The 17,208-nt window shown below is 44.6% G+C and overlaps 1 protein-coding gene across 3 annotated transcripts in view; it reads left to right on the top strand.

Annotated features, from left to right (window-relative positions):
- Window positions 1-488: 488 nt before the first annotated feature.
- The window catches only part of PLD3 (phospholipase D family member 3), a 38,310-nt gene continuing 21,590 nt past the window's right edge, over window positions 489-17,208 (top strand). The window contains exon 1 of one of the 3 annotated variants that reach the window (XM_033957440.1): window positions 489-749. The gene's annotated coding sequence lies outside the window, so the exon portion shown is untranslated. Of the gene's footprint in view, window positions 998-17,208 lie in introns of all 3 variants that reach the window. The other 2 variants (XM_033957439.1, XM_033957438.1) reach the window with 2 other exon arrangements.

Below are 17,208 nucleotides of genomic sequence, written 5' to 3'. Positions count from 1 at the left end.
GTTTCACTCTATGCAAACCACATCTTGTAGGACCAAGTGGGTCGGAAGGTGGAACAGACAGCTGAGGCTGGTGGAACTAGACCTGGTAATCTAGTGTATATTGCATGCATGCAAATCTATTTTGTGCATATTAATTGTGTCAGTTCTAAATCCTGACTAATCAGTTGTGCATGTGGGAGAAGGTTGACTTGAATGCACTAATCTAGATTTCAAAATTTGTCAAGGGACTTGTTTATTCTGAGCTTAAAAGCCTCCCATTTCTCTAATGATAACCTACTCTACAAAACCAAAGTCACCTCCTCCAGTTTGAGCTTATAGTACTGACTTTTTATTGAGGCGAAGGACAACAAGCTCCGCCATCTCCTTTCCGCCCCACCATACTGGCAGCACAATTCACCTGATTGGTTGAAAGAACCAGAAGGAGGTGGGGAAAGAGGAAGTTACGCCTCTATTCCGTCCATCCTAACTCCCAGCACTGGTAGCAGCAGCAGCAGCAGTAGAGTCAAATGTAACAAAATTCTGCTGATTGGTTGCAGAAAGCAGGTCGTCTGATTCACTGCAAGTCAGCTGATTAAAGGCACCCGGGAAGAAGAGCTGCAAAGCAGTCTGTCCGTGCAGAGTAGATTAAAGTTAATAAACAAGAGTTTATATTTGAGGTTCTGTTTCAGTTAATGGGTAAAAATATCTGCTTAAGGATTTTTTTGTTTTTAATCCTGCGTCTGATGATAATCCGATTATCCCATAAATAGGTAATTACCATACTGCTGGCAATTGGGCGAAAACCAGATCGGTAGGGTGTAGGGATTTTAGACTTGCTTTTCACGGTCTTTCTGAGCAATATCGCCACCTTTTTTTGTTACGAGCTTTGAAACGCAGCAATCGTGGATTTGCCAGCGCATCAGAAGGGTGGGAGTCTGCTGTTTGTTAATATTATTACGTTAATTGTGTAAGCAAGCGCCATTTGCAGTTCAGAAATTGCTGAGCCGGAAGTCTCCAGGTAAGAAGGCTGTAGGTGAAAGGATGTTATTATTATTGTAAGATAGTATCTGGTGTAAGCTGCTCGTCATAGCAACATATAGGACTGAATTCTATATACTGCACCTAAAAAATTTGGTGCCAAAAAAATCCATCTTAGGTGCTGTTTATGGAATAGCACTTTAACCTAGTAGCCCCGCCTAACTTTAGGCATGGTTGTTTCCACCAATGAAAACATTACACCTAAAGTTAGGTGCGGATGCCTCTTATTCTATAATTATGTGTGTAAATGTGAGGAATGCCCCCGATCCGCCCATGACTTGTCTGGGCTTTGGCACTTAATATCTGGTTTTGCTGAATTGGCAAACACATAGCTGGTTACTACATCCAATATTCAGCAATTAACTGGCTATGAGTTACTGCATAAAGATATGGACAGCCTTTTATGCTGTCCCATTTACCGTATATACTCAAATATAAGTCGAGACCCCCATTTTTCCAAGTTTATTAAGAATTTGTCATACTGCCTTTATCATAGGAGGAAAAATGGTTGACTCGAATATAAGACAGGGGCCTTAATATTCAAGTGCCTTGTCCCCTCTCCCTCCTTCCCTCACTGCCCTGTATCATTTCCCTCCTTGCCGTGGGACCTGGTGGTCCAGAATATGAGGGGTCTCCTATCCCAGCTGAATAAAAAATAAACCTCACACACTCCCTGACTCCTCGGTGGGCAGGACAGGAGGAATCCTTTCTGCCTTCTGTGTCTGCTGAAATTGACAACCACACCTCTCCCAAGTACCTTTCAGGTCCCTGGTAGCCAACTAGTGCACAGAGCAGGAGCGATCTTGCTCCATTTGAGGCTGCTGGCTGATTGGCTGCTGCAAGTTCTGCTTCACATTTTGGAAAGCCAGATCCGTAACAGGTGTTGGCTCTGGATCTTGAAGAGGACCCAACTGTGCACAGGCTATTTAAGCCCTCAGCGCTTTTGGAGATAATTACGGAGTCTCTCCAAGAATTAAAGATAGAGACTCAGCAGTCCTCAGCTACACAGTGCTTGCTTATGAGCAGCACTAAGGCTCAGATCACATTACTAAGATGTTAATAGACCTTGGTGAAGTTTTATTCAATGGGTGCTGATTTTAACCAGCTATTTGTCCCACCAAAGGTGGATTCCCTGGTGGCGCAGGTAACCAAGTGTACTTCTCTTCCTAGCAAAGGCATTGAAAGATACCTAGGACTGCATGCTGGATTTTCTCAAGAAACAATTTGAGGCTGCAGCAGTGGTATTTTACTTAGCACATGCCAGCCACTTTAAGTTGCACCTTGATCCAGAGATGGATGCCAAAAGAGATCAGTGGTTTCTCGTGTCGGGAGTGGATTATGTACCTTATTCGACAGATATATCACCTAAACAGAACCTCACCAAATACTCTGTCTCTTTTCAAAATGCCCTCTGAAATCCTAAACGAGCAGCATTTGTAATTTCAGGACCTTTCTTCTAATATGTCCCCCCCGAATCTCTAAACAAACTATATATTGTAATTTTTGCTGTCTTTTTGAATCTCTAAACAAACTATTGTAATTTTCGCTGTCTTTTTGAATCTCTAAACAAACTGTATATTGTAATTTTCATTTTTTTCTTTTTTTCTGAAAGCTGCGACTTTTCTTTACAGGTCTGCTCCGAAATTATTAGAAAACAGCACATTTTGTAATTTCGATTTCTCAAGTCCCTGTACCCTGTACTCCTTCTACATATTGTAAATTGCTGAATGTCCAGCTCTCTTGAATGTAAACTGCCTAGAAGTCGCAAGATTGTGGCGGTATAAAAGAATAAAGTTATTATTATTTATTATTATATGATATTTTCAGGGTATTGAGCAGAATTTCTGTCTATGCCATTTCCATGCTGTGGATCAGACAGTGGATGGAGGACTCATGCTCCAAGGTGATGCTGAGCAAGTTACCTTTTAAAGGACAAATACTCTTTGGGAAGGATCTGGATGGACCTTATGACTAATGTGCAGGATCACAAATCAAAGTCTTTACCTGACAGCAAGCCAAGAAACCCTAGGGGGTAAAGTTAATGGTAATTTTCACAGCTGTAGGTGTTTTTGCCAGTTCTCGGGAAGTTCTTCGGTCCAGAGATCATCTCAGGGCATGAAGCAGAGATTTGGTGGTGCCAGGCACCCCCAATCTTCAGGATCCCACTCCACTTCCATTCCCAAGAAGCAGTTATGATGCCAGGGCAACTGCCAGTCCTCCAAGGATTGGTGGGGGGTTAATGGCCTGTTGGAAGACGTAGGCAGGGTCATTTCAGACCGCTGGTTACTGGAGATTATTCAGGAAGGGTGCAAACTTGGGTTCTTCCTGACCTTACTGTTGACTCTCCAGCAGGGTGACCAGAAAAAGCGGTCATAGTTTGAGCAACAGTGTAGAGACTGCTGGATCTAGCAGCCATAGAACCCAAGAATCGGGCTCAGGCAGATACTCCATATATTTTATAGCAGTGTTTCTCAACATTTTCAAGCCAAACATCTCCTAAGTCTAACAAATATCAACCGAGCTCCCAAGCTCCAAGCTCCGCCTCAGACCTGCCCAGGCTCTGCCCCAGACCCTACCCCTATAATAATAGTACTAATTATAATGCAGTTTCTTCCATCCATTTTTCATATACACACAATATAATCTTAATACATAGTGGTAACCACAAAATTTTTAAAAAACACAGAGCACACTGTATGCAGAGAAAATGTTAATTATCATTTATGTTCGGGTTTTTTTCAATGAAGTCAAGGCAGATGACTTTAATATATTCAACGTCACCTCAGTAACAACCATAGAAAAATAGACAAATATAGTGCAAAATATAGACAGAAGATATAAATTCTCAAAACTGACACATTTTGATTACTAAATTGAAAATAAAATCATTTTCCTACCTTTGCTATCTGGTGATTTCATGAGTCTCTGCTTGCATTTTCTTCTGACTGAGCATCCAATATTTCTTTTTTTCTTCCTTCATGCTTCCTCTCCAGTCCTAAACTAAACTAAACCTTGGGTTTGTATACCGCACTATCTCCATAGTCGTGGAGCTCGGCACGGTTTACAGGAATTGTAATGAGAAAGGAACTCCAAGGAAGGGCTAGATGAAGATTGGAGGAATGAAGAATGTTATAGGGCTAGGATGTCCGAAGAGGAGGGAGTGTTAGGTTTTTGAGAAAAGCCAGGTTTTCAGATGTTTACGGAAGGGTTGGAGAGCACTCAGGTTCCGAAAAGGGGAGGTAAGGTCCTCATTCCTTCCCCCAACCAACATCTCTCTCTCTCCCTCCATGAGTTGAACTTTTTACTCTCTGCCCTCTCCCCCTTCCCCTGAGTGTGACATTTCTCCTTCTCTCCTTTCTGCCCTCCTCATCCATTTCTCACTCTCACTCTCTCTCTCCATGAGTCCAATACTTTCTGCCTCCTGCATGCTTCCTCTCCTCTGGACCTCATTCCCTTCCTCATCCAACATCTCTCTCTGTCCCTTCATGAGTCCAACTTTTCTTCCTCTCTCCTCCACCCCTATTGGCAACAAGTCTCCCCCCTCTCATTCTCTCTCTCTCACTGTCCATCTGTCTTGAGAGATCCAGTCATCTCTCCCACCTCCTCTACTGTCACATCCAACATTTCTCCCTCTCACCCCCCAGATCATGTGCAGCATTTTTCACCACTGTCCATCAGCCCAATGCCCATTTCTCCTTCTATAATACCTCTCTAGTACAATGCCGCATCTCTCCCTCCATCACTATGTCTAACATTTCTCCCCCTTGCAATCTCCTTCAATCTGTCCTTCTGTTCATCTCCATCACCATATCCAGCATTTCTCACCATCTCCTTCTCTTCCCCATACACTTCTACCTCTCTCTCTCTCTACCCAATTTTCCTCTTTCTTCCTTTCTCCATATGCCACCATCTCTTTCCCTCTCATTCACACACTCATGCCTAACAATTCTCCTTTTCTATTCCTTCCTTTCTATGTCCCAAGTTAGTGCTCCCTTCCTCCTCCCTTCTGTGTCCTATGTTTATGCCACCTCCTTTCCTTCTGAGTCGAGTTTGTGCCCCCTCCCCCTGCCTTTCAGCTGTTGTTCCAGAATCATCCCCCCTCCAATGCCCCAACGCCCTCCTTTCTACCTTTGTCCCAGAAAGACTGTGTCCCCTTACTTGTTTGAGCCGCACTCGCCCCATCTGCCTTCAGTGGCTTGTTGGGGGGGGGGGGAAAGCGCAGCCGGCAGCGATTCACATGCTGCAAGTGGCTGATCCATAAGCCTTCCCTCTAACATCAACTTTGATGTCGGAGAGAAGGTTTCCGGATCAGCTATGTGCAGCGTGTCCCCCCAAAAAGCCGCTAAAGGAGCAAGTGTGGCAAGGAGGTAACTGGGAACCTCCCCCCTCTCCCGCTGACCTGGAATGCTTTCCTCCGACGTCAGCTCTGTAGGGAAGCTCTGTGGTCGGCTTCAGGAGGGAGGAGGGAGGGCGGGCAGGGATCCCCGGCAGCGGCTTCAGTGGGTGGGGCGGGCAGCAAGGAGGGATCCCCAATGGCAGAAGTGCAGCTTTGATGGACAAGTGGGCAAGGAATATTCTCTGCAGCGGCCATGCTGCGTACCCCCAACAAGTGGCCCTGATACGCATGCCACATGTTGAGAAGTACTGTTTTATGGTGCCAAAAGAGATTCAGAAGACACGAAGCCAATTCTGGATCTCAAGTTGGTCAATGGGCAGCGTTCTTCCCCAGACCCCAAATCACTATTTTTATTTTCAGTTTTTGTTTATTTTTGCCATAGCTGCCTAAGTACTTTAGGAACAAATATGTTTTTAGGTGTTTTCTAAATTCCCCATAAGTATTCGCAAGCATGAGTAATTGTTTCAGGTCTTTACCCCATAGTGCTGCCTAATAAGAGAAGAGATGTTGATGGTGTCTTTTAAATTTACATCCTTTAACCGGTGAAGAAACAAAATTCAAGTTTGAGCTTCTCTTAAGTTGATTGGTTGAGAAAGAGAAAAGGTCAGTTATATATGTGGGGGCTAGGCCGAAAAGTACCTTGAAGCAAAAACATCCGAATTTGAACTTCACACGTGCCTCCATCGGCAGACAGTGCAGGAGTCGGTAGGAAGGGGTTATATGGTCGAACTTCTTCAGACCCAGAATCAGCTTGATCGCCGCATTTTGCACCAGTTGTAATCATTGGAGGTTCTTCTGGGAAATTGCCAGGTTTGCTATATTACAATAGTCAAGTTGGCTCAGTATAAGCGACAGTACCAGAATTCTGAATGATGAAGCATCAAAATATGCTTTAATGGACAAATTAAGGGATCCAAGTATAGAATTAACAAATTCAGCAATACATATCAATCTTAAGGACGGCTATGGGAGATTAAGAAAAGAAAAAAACAACAACAGCCAGTAGATTAAACTGCAGGAAGAGCTAACCAGTACCTCACTGGAACTTTTCCCATTCCTAGACGAAAGTTCTAAACCTGCTATTTGTCTGCACCTTCGTGACACCTCACATGCAATTCGCTTCACAGATAGCAAACTGGATATTCCTTGGTTAACCACTACCCTTGTACCCATTTGGCACTCCACTTGATTATTAATACAAGGTCAGTTCATTAATTGGCCTTTTGGAAAAAAGCGAATATTTGGACCCTCAAGCAACTTCTTGATAAAGAATCGTGGATTCCATTTAACACCTTATCCACTCAACACAGATTACCAGTGACTCAATATTTTTCCTGGCTCCAACTAAAGCACTGTGTCCATGAATATCTTAAGAACCATAAGATTTCTGATATTACTCCTACCATTCTAGACCTCAGTGCGAAATATAGAAAGCAGAGAGGAGAAACTGCTAGATGGTATCGGACCTTACAAACCATATCTGTACCTGGTACATCGGGGGTTCAAGATATCTGGTGTAAAGAAACAGGGATCAACTTATCATATGGCTGCATACCTTTAAACTTCTTCGCTCCTCAGCTATTACTCAATCTTGTTATTTCCTGATGCATAGGGCATTCTGGACACCATATAAACTCTCTAAACTGTCCCTCATAACGCACAATAGATGTTGGTCCTGCAACTTAGATGTAGGGACTTTAGACCACATGATCTTTCACTGCCCTATAATAACCAAATATTGGTTCTTAATTTGGAAATTTATTTCTCAAATCTTGCCAGTCAATGAACCTATCTCCTTAGCGAAAATTCTATTTGGAAAATTTGCTTTGACCTCTGTCCTGATGGAGAGTCAAATAATATTATATCACTCCCTAATTATGATTACAATCAAGTCTATTCTAAATGACTGGAAACATCCCGATAAGCTATCTTATACAGCATGGTGGAATCTTGTTTGCACTTTAGTATATTATGAAGGAATTGCAGCAAAAAAAATAGCACAGATTTCACAAATTCTTGCAAATTTGGGAGCCACTAATTACTCACTGTAAAGTTCAATTGATCTTTCCACTGTTTCAGATATATACCACTGACTTGTCGCCTACTTAGTGTGCTCTGCCTTGACCTTAATATAAGATTTACTTCATGGTTACATATCTTGAACTTTAAGGGCTCCTTTTACGAAGCCGCGTTAGCTGTTTAACGCGCATAATAGTACGCGCTAATTTGCCGGCTGCACTAGCCGCTATCACCTCCTCTTGAGCAGGCGGTAGTTTTTCTGCTAGCGCGGGGGTTAGCGCGCTAAAAAGGTGCGTGCGATAAAGCCGCTAATGCGGCTTCATAAAAGGAGCCCTAAATGTATGAATATGCTATAAGTTATCTTATCTCAGTATTTTTTGCATGTATCCATACAATAGATTTAAGATTCTGTTATTGGATCATATTATTTCTGTACCTTCTGTACCTATGTACTTATCGCTCGCTGCCTGTACCATTAGTCATATCTATACTGGTTATGCATATCTTTTATTATTGTTCTCTATTAAAACCAATAAAAAATATTGAACAAAAAAAAACAACAACACAAAACTGCAGGAGGAGCTATCGGACCAATTCAGATGTTCAAATACTTGAAGGGTATTAACATAGAACAAAATCTTTTCCAGAGAAAGGAAAATGGTAAAACCAGAGGACATAATTTGAGGTTGAGGGGTGGTAGATTCAAGAGCAATGTTAGGAAATTCTACTTTACGGAGAGGGTGGTGGACGCCTGGAATGCACTCCCGAGAGAGGTGGTGGAGAGGAAAACGGTGACTGAGTTCAAAGAAGCATGGGATGAACACAGAGGATCTAGAATCAGAAAATAATATTAAATATTGAATTAAGGCCAGTACTGGGCAGACTTGCACGGTCTGTATATGGCCGTTTGGGGGAGGATGGGCTGGAGAGGGCTTCAATGGCTGGGAGGGTGTAGATGGGCTGGAGTAGGTTTTGACGGAGATTTCGGCAGTTGGAACCCAAGCACAGTACTGGGTAGAGCTTTGGATTCTTGGCCAGAAATAGCTAAGAGAAAAAATTTAAATTGAATCAGGTTGGGCAGACTGGATGGACCATTTGAATCTTTATCGGCCGTCATCTGCTATGTTACTATGTTATCATCACCTTCCCCCCTTCTTGACCAATATAAATTCCAACAATTGTTTTGGTTCAAAAAATATAAAATTTTCCCCTGTAGTCAAATGCAGCATTTCACAGGAAATTTCAAAATAAAGGATGCATCCAGTGCCAAAATCCTGGATTTATTTTCTGTGTCACTTGAGATAGGTCTGGAAATATTCAAATTGTCAAACCAAAAAATATATCATTCATATGTCTAAAGTAAGTTTGAAAAATTAAATCTCTGTCAAACTCTAAGGCAAATGTCACTAAGAGTAGATCTTTCTGTTATTACTTCTGGAGTTCTCCAAAAAGTTTTAGGTTCATTCTACCTTTTTCCATTGCTACTACGATAGAAGTTGAACTATCCTGTTTCCTTATTAACAGCAGCAGATGAATCCAGAGACTAGTGGGATAATATACATCTACCAGCAGGTGGAGATAGAGAACTGAATAACAGGTGGTCCCATTGGTTGGCACGCTCTCTGTATCTTTAGTCCAGAGACTAGTGGGATAATATACATCTACCAGCAGGTGGAGATAGAGAACTGAATAACAGGTGGTCCCATTGGTTGGCACGCTCTCTGTATCTTTAGTAGTCTCTATCTCCCTGCAGGTGATGGTCACTTTTCCACTAGCTCCTGGATTCTGGCTGGATTGTAATTTCCTCTTCTGTTGAGAATTTTTTCTCTTCAGGTAGATAGGGGTGTTTGGCTGAGCGGTGCCAACTTTGGGAGTACCACCTGGGCCCTCCCAGGTCCCTACTCCACCCTCCTCTCCGGAGGATTGAGGTTTTTTCCTGGTCCTTCTTTCCACAATAAAAAAAAAAAGGGGGGGGGGGGTGGGCAGAGTGCTGTTGCTGGACGGTTCTGTCCTGGCAGTTCCTGTCTGCAACTACCAGCTTTAGCAAAGGTTGAATCGGGTAAGGACATATTTTCTTTCTTCTTTGCTGTGGAGGTTAGGTCTGCCAGGTTGTTTATTGGAGTTTTCGCTGACACGCAGTGTGGTTTCATTGTCTGCTGGTTTTGGGTCACTCGGCAGTGTGTTTTGTAGGTAATGGTGGCAGAGGCAGTTAAACAGTGTTCCTGCTGTGGGAAGCGGCGAACACCTTCGGGCCTCTGTTCGGTGGGTTGTGCCAACGCTGGGGGTGAAGAAATGCAGATCATGCCTGAAGTTTCTCGCGCGATTGAGCTCCGGCCTACTTCTCCTGCACTCACGGCTGCTGCCATTACGCTTCAGTGCACGGCGGTGACTGCGATGGCAATCAGCGGTGTTTCTGCTTCTCCTGTTTTTGCGGGGCTGGGTTCTGGGCAGGGGACAATTCTTTCAACGCCAGCACAGTCACATCTGATGGTGTTTTCCCCGGAATTCATTATGTTGATGCATAGGACTTTTTTAATGCAGACCTCTCAGCCTGCGCAAGAACGGGAGGGTAATTTGGACCAGTTTCCCGTGACTCATGCCAGTAGGCCTCCTTTGGAGTCTCTGGCAACAAAAAGACTCAGGGTGGCGCCTGTGGACGGGGATGACCCTCTGTCAGGTTCCGCGTTGTCTCTGGATCTTCCGGAATCTCTGGAGGACGGCGAGGTTGCAGATTTGGAGTTTGAGGATGCACTGGTTAGGGAGGTGGATGATCCTACAGCACTCTGTCTTTTTCATAGGGAGGAATTGCTGTCGTTTATTTCCAAAGCGCTGCAAGGCCTTAATATCTCACACCAGGATCCGCAAGCGACGGGGTCTGCTAATCCTCTTATGGCAGGCACAAAAAACCCTGCGAAGGCATTTCCAGTCCACGAAGCGGTGCATGAGCTTATTTCTGCTAAATGGGACACTCTGGAGGCTATGCACCAGTTGTACCCCGTATCTCAGGACGAGCTGGACAAATTTAAGAACCCCAAGGTGGACGATTTAGTGGCTGCAGTTACAAAAAAGACTACTTTGCCGGTTGAGGGTGGTATAGCGCTCAGAGACATTCAGGATAGGAAGATTGAATCTTCACTTAAGCTGTCCTTTGTCGCGGCAATTACCTTACAAGCGGCAGTGTGCAGTTCCTATGCGGCACGGGCTTGTCTGTAGTGGGCACAAGGTATGGCGGATAAAATGATGGAGATGGGGATTTCTGTTCCATCCGACTTTCCTGATATGGAAACGGGTCTTGTGTATGTGGTGGATGCCCTCTACAATATTATTCGCGCTTCAGCAAAGCAAATGTCTCTTTCTGTTGTTTCTCGGAGGTCCTGGTGGCTTCATCACAGGGCGGCGGATGCAGCTTCCAAGCTTAGACTCGTGAGGCTTCCTTTTAAGGGTCGCTTGTTATTTGGGGATGATTTGGATAAATTGGTAAAGGATTTTGGTGATACCAAGACTCAGCGGTTGTCGGAAGATAAGCCTAAGGCTCCTTTAAAGTCGTCTGCCAGGAATCGTTTCAAGGATGTTAAACGATATAGGCCTGGGAAACCATCCTTTTCACCGTCTTTCGGGTCTTCCTATAATACTAGGCCTAGGTTTCCACAGAAGTCTTCCTTTCATCCTACAAAACCCCAGGTTGCCCAGCCCGCCCGTACCCCGGCCTTGCGTAATTCCCAATGATGGGAGGTCGGCTCCCTCCGTCGTGGCCATTGGGGATTGTCTGTCTTCCTTTCTGGCAGAGTGGGCCAAGATCACTTCCGATCAGTGGGTATTGGACATTATTCAAGAAGGTTACAAATTAGAATTTTCCTCTCCCGTCGCAGATTCTTTCTTGGTCTCCCCTTGTTCAGGGGCTGCCAAGAGAGAATCAGTGCTGAGCACTCCAGGTTCTTTTGGAGATTGGGGTCGTAATTCCGGTGCCTCTGGTGGAATGGGGGCAGGGACTTAAGTTTATTTCTAAAAGACAAGTATACTTATGATCCAGTGAGATTTATCACATATCAGAATTTTTGAATTTACATTACATTGATATAGTATTGAAATGAAAATTTTTTCATATTTTTTCTCACTAGTTCTCAGAGAGTGATGTTGAACTTCCTATGCAATGACTGGACGGTAAACTCTTACCCTAAGAGAGGGTTTTCACCCCCTCTTCAGAGTTTTACTTCTCTGAGCATACCTTATAAAGCATCTTCACTCTCTCAGCACTAGGTTTCAGTATAGTCAGGTCTTGTTTTGACTTAAAGATGGATGCAAGGCAGAAAGTGAAGATGGAGAGAAAAACAGTCAAAGGACAAGAAGGCCCTGGAAACATAGTTAAAAGCACAGAAAAATAAAGTCAACAGCCAACAAAGATAGGGAAAATGATTTTATTTTCAGTATAGTGATTGAAATGTGTCAGTTTTGAGAAAGAAAAGATATTAAACTTTAAATGTGAGGGCTGCAGAAAAAATAGAGCACTTGGAGGGCTGCAGAAAAAATAGTTAATGTCTTATTAAAGAAATGACAATTTTGCATAAGGTAAAAAACTCTTTATAGTTTATATATCTTTCCTTTTAACTGTTAAAGGAAAGTTTTATAAACTTTAAAGAGTTTTACCTCAAGCAAAATTGTAATTTCTTTAATAAGACATTAACTATTTTTTCTGCGGCCCTCCAAGTACCTACAAATCCAAAATGTGGCCCCACAAAGGGTTTGAGTTTGAGACCACTGCGCTAGAGCGATGTCTAATTCTTGGGCAGAATCCAGAGGTTTTTCTTTGGAGGAGATTTGTCGTGCAGCTACTTGGTCTTCTCGAAATACGTTTTCAAAGCATTACCGGTTGGATGTGGCAGTGCGTGCAGACTCTGCTTTTGGGGCTTCGGTTATTGCGGAGGTGGCATTAGCTTCTCACCCAGAATGAGGATTGCTTTGCTACATCCCACTAGTCTCTGGATTCATCTGCTGCTGTTGATAAGGAAGGAAAAATTATGTTCTTACCTGTTAATTTTCTTTCCTTTAGACGCAGCAGATGAATCCAGAGCTCCACCCTTTCTGGCTCTTTGATTGTGATGTGTATTTTTCGAGTTCAGCAGTTTGTTTGAATTGGTAGTTGTGTTCTCTATTTTTATATTTGCCCTTTGTGATGGGAAAGAAGTTTTTTACTTATGGACCATGTTTCTGGTTCTGGCTGCTTGGGCAAGGAGCCAAACTGAAGATACAGAGAGCATGCCAACCAATGGGACCATCTTTTATTCAGTTCTCTATCTCCACCTGTTGGTAGATGTGTATTATCCCATTAGTCTCTGGATTCATCTGCTGCGTCTAAAGGAATGCAGGTAAGAAAAGCAACAGGAACTGTAATTGTGCAAGCTTCCTTCTGACGCAGCTTCCTGTTTCCGCCTGGGCGCATGGTGGGGTGGGGCAGGGGGCCCAATGTACTTGTGTGCTTAGGGGCCCTCTACGAATTAATCCTGCCCTGAGTTCATGACTACAATAGCCCAACACAGTTCCTCTAAATTTACAACTGCAGGCTTAAATCAATTCTCCAAAATATATGCTGTTACATACAGAAGTTGATTCCTTACTAGCCTCTGATTTGAATGCTGATGTCTGGGCTTCAGTGGGGAATTCTCCCTCCTCTACTTCTCCTCCCACTGCTCCTCCGGGGCTCAACAGTAAATTTGCCTCTTGGGTGAACTGATTTTCCACTTTCTCTTCAGGATTTCTTCTGGGTTGGAGAAGAATTCACCCCTGGATCAGGTTAAGGGAAATCTGATCATCACTCAGGTTCGCCACAAAATTCAACGTTCCTCCCAAAGTTGGGGACATCTCCCTCACTTGGCTGGCTATTCTCCCATCCAGCATCGTCTGTATCAAATTCTTGGAGGACCCGTTCACCGGAGGAGTTGGCTGGGAGTCTCCCTTCCTCTTCCCCATATCAACTCGGGTGCCTGTCTCGCCTAGTCCTGCAGTGCTGCACAGCACCTGAAGAAAAACAAAAAATGTCGGTACACAGCCCGAAGGTAAAGGGGGAGAAGGTCAAAAGAATGGTGCTGCGGAGAACTCCATGCCTTGCATCTGTCCTCGACGCCATCTTGGACCTCTTATTTTTGCCATTTTTGGCACGAATTGGTGACGGGTGGCCATCTTGGATTTTTAAAATGATCTTTTTTTTCTAACTTTGATTTCTGCCTCAAAAACCCCTCGATTTGACTCAAAATCGATTTGGATTGGTTCCCCAGCCCCTAATCTACTGAATGTGGACATTGATTACACCAGATGGGAGACAGATCAGTGATTGCGTACCGCATGCCATAGCATGCTGGGGGAGGAGACATGAGCTTCCAACTTTGCCTTCTCTTTGTTCTCTTGGGCTGGGGAGCCAGCCTGGGTCCGTGTCTTCCAAAGTAAATCTCACCCAGTGATTGTTCTGGAGTCTGGTGCAGTCCATCTGCATTCCAAATCTGGGGACTCTTGATGCGACACATGTACCTCAACCATAGCTGTGGAGTGGGCCTTTTCACCGGATTTTATTCAGCTCCTCTGAATGGCATATCCTCAAACCCCGCTCATTTGACACAGCTGGCAGGCACATTGGGGCTTTTTTGGTCTATGGTATCTGTGGCAAAGTTTCCAATTCAGGGGCTCTCTATTCTCTAGATTTTTGACTAATTAAATCCCTCAGATTCTAACTGTGATCTAGATTAATTTTTTGTAAACCACATAGATCTTCAAGGTTATAAACTAAACTAAGACTTAGGGCTCCTTTTACAAAGGTATGCTAGCGTTTTTAGCGCATGCACCGGATTAATGTGCGCTATAGCGCACACTACCCTAAAAACTACCGCCTGCTCAAGAGGAGGCGGTAGTGGCTAGCGCGGGGGGCATTTTAGCCCGCGCTATTCCGCATCACCTTACACTTATCCACGTTAAACCTCATTTGCCATGTCGCGGCCCATTTCTGAGATATTCTGCAGTGCCTCTTAGTCTTCGGGTTGCTGGACCCTGTTTCAGTCCATGAATGGGGACTTAGGCGGATGCTCCTTATTCTTCCTCGTGCCATATAAGCTCAGAGAATTGGAGACATATTCTGGTTCTACAGTCGGTCACCCACTTCTTGTGAATTCCCTTTTTCCAAATGGACAACAAAGTACACTGTGCTAGCTGCTGTCTCCAGGGGAATTTCTTCCATATTTCATTCTGCCTAGAGTATTGCAGGTTTCTGTGTTTCCATGTTCTGCAACTGCATTTCCAGTCTGCAGCTCTGCCCCTTGGTTTCGCAACAGCTCCTGCACTTTCATCAAAGTGATTGTAGTTGAGGCAGCTTTCCGCCAGCAGGGGGGGGTCCACATCCACCCTTCCTGGGACAGTGGGTGCTCCATCTTGTTGGGTGTATGAAGGCACAGTGGGGACGGTAGTGTTTCTGCTGTAAGCATTGGCAAGTTCAGGAAGAGAATGCTTGGCATCCTCCCAGCCTGGAGTTTCTTTGGCTTCTTTTCGTCTCCAGACATGGTGGTTTGTTCTTTCTCAGGGCAAGTAGACAGAACCTTCATCAACAGATAGAATTCTTTTGCACTGTCCGGCTATCTTGACCTGGTTTTATCTGCATGTTCTGAGTCTTGGAGGCGATCCCCTGGGTCAGGGCACCCATCCATCCTTGATGGGAGTCACTCCTATCTTGGTGATCTCCACTAAGTTTTTTTCCCCTTCAGAGATCACTTTCTTGGACGGGGCCAGCTAGCAGCAGTTTGAGCTGGTGGCTTCAGGGGGTGGCTCTCGGCCAGAGCTAGCTTCTTCAGATTTCAGAGTGGATAACTCATCGCACAGATGCCAGCCTGTTGGGTTGCAGGCTCATTGCGGGGCCCACTCCATTCAGGGGTAGTGGACTCCTGGTCCGTAACATTGAATGACCTATAGTTTGGAGGTTTGGGAAATTCAGATGGCGTTACTTGCTCTCCAACCACTTCAGAAAGACCAGCAGTACAATTTTCTTCGACACCATGACGGTGGCATATGTACTTCATGAAGGAGCGCTAGTATTCTCTCTCTTTTGGACCAGAAAGTTCGGTGACATTCCTCTGGGTAGAAGAGCTTCTTCTGTCTTTCTTGGCGGCTCATGGGACCGGAGTTGACAATGTTCTGGCAGTCTTCCACAGCTGATAGTTCCTGGTTTCAGGAGCATGGTTCCTCTCACAGGAACCATTCCGTCTGTTCTTACAGGAGCTGGGGTTTGCCCCAGAGGGTCTTGTTGACTTCAGCAGAGATCTCGAAGGCTGAGTGCCTTTTCAATCTACGAACAGCGTGGAAGCTAGGGCCGGATGCCTTGGTTTGGCCCTGGCTGGCTCATGAGTTCATGTATGATATTCCTTCCGTGGCCTCTGATTGGTGGCCTGATATCTCTAGTGGCTCTGGATTGGCCTTGCCGTCCGTGGTATGAGGTTCTCATACATCTTTAGCAGGACGAGCCGTTCCGGTCCCCTTTTCTTCGATATCTTCTCAGTCAGAGACTGATGTCCATGGAGAACCCTTGGTGTTTTGGTCTTACTGCATGGCTCTTGAGTGCTTAGCCTTGATGATGAGTGGTTATTTGGAGGTAGTTTTCTCGACTCTACTACGGCTTCTTCTGCCAAAGTCTGCTAGGCTTTCTCACAGTGGAGTTCTAAGAATCGGATGGAGCCCAAGAAGGCTCCCAATTAGGTAGTTTTGGTTTTCTTTCTGGAGGGTTTAGACAGAAGTCTGGCAGTTGCCTCCCTGAAAGTTCAGGTTGCAGGCTTTGCATGTTTTCAAACGAGCTGAGGTTCTAGTTCGCTTACTGCTCTTTCAGATGTGACCAGGTGTATGAGGGGAGTGCTTCATCTGCGTCTTCCCTTGCATTTTTCTTTTCCTTCGTGGAATCTTAACATCATTTTATAGGGCCTTGGTGAGGCCCCCTTTGAAAGATGTTTTTCTGGTCACCGTTGTCTCAGCATGATGTATTTTGGAGTTTCTGCTCTTTTGTCCAGGGAACCCTTTCTCCGTGTTTCAGGCGTGGGTGTTTTTCTCCGTACTTTACCTTCCTTCTTGCCACAGGTGGTCTTGGCTTTCCAAGTCAATCAGGAAGTTAGGTTGCCGGCATTTCATCTGACAGATTCGGAGTGCACAGATCAGATCTTCCACAATTTGGATGTCCAAAGGGTCTTGCTCCTTTATTTGGAAAGGACAATTGAGTTCAGGCTGTCTGAACCTTTTAGTTCTCATTGCTGCACCTCACCATGGTAGTCCAGCATCCAAGTCCTCAATCATTTGATTAGAATGGCCATTTCCATAACTTCCATTGCCCGCAACAAGCAGCTGCCGATCTCATTTACAGCATTTGATAAGTGTGGTTGCGTCGGGGGGGGGGGGGGGGTCATCTCGTGCGATTCATCATGATGAAATTTGCAGGCCAGTTCATTGGCCTCTTTCATACTTTTGCCCAGTTTTACTGAGTTGTTGTAGCAGTGCGTTCTGATGCCATTTTTCAGGACCTCGGGTTTAAGGGCAGGCTCTTCTGTCCCTTCCTAGCTACTGTGGCTTTAGCACATCACCTAGCATATGGAATCCAGAAGGGTTGTAGCAGAATGGAAGATTAGATTTATACCTTCGATAATCTTCTTTCTGTTAGTCCCTGGAGGATTCCATACAACCCACCCCCTCTGTCTTCACTCAGTGTTGGAGTAGCCTGCTCCTTTCTGCCTCGGTCACTCTCATTACAGGTTTGAAGTTTTTCC

Source organism: Geotrypetes seraphini, chromosome 8 (genome assembly GCF_902459505.1).
Source record: "Geotrypetes seraphini chromosome 8, aGeoSer1.1, whole genome shotgun sequence".
NCBI classification, from domain to species: Eukaryota; Metazoa; Chordata; class Amphibia; order Gymnophiona; family Dermophiidae; genus Geotrypetes; species Geotrypetes seraphini.
Note: the sequence above shows the minus strand (reverse complement) of the source record. Positions and strands in the feature narration are given on the sequence as shown.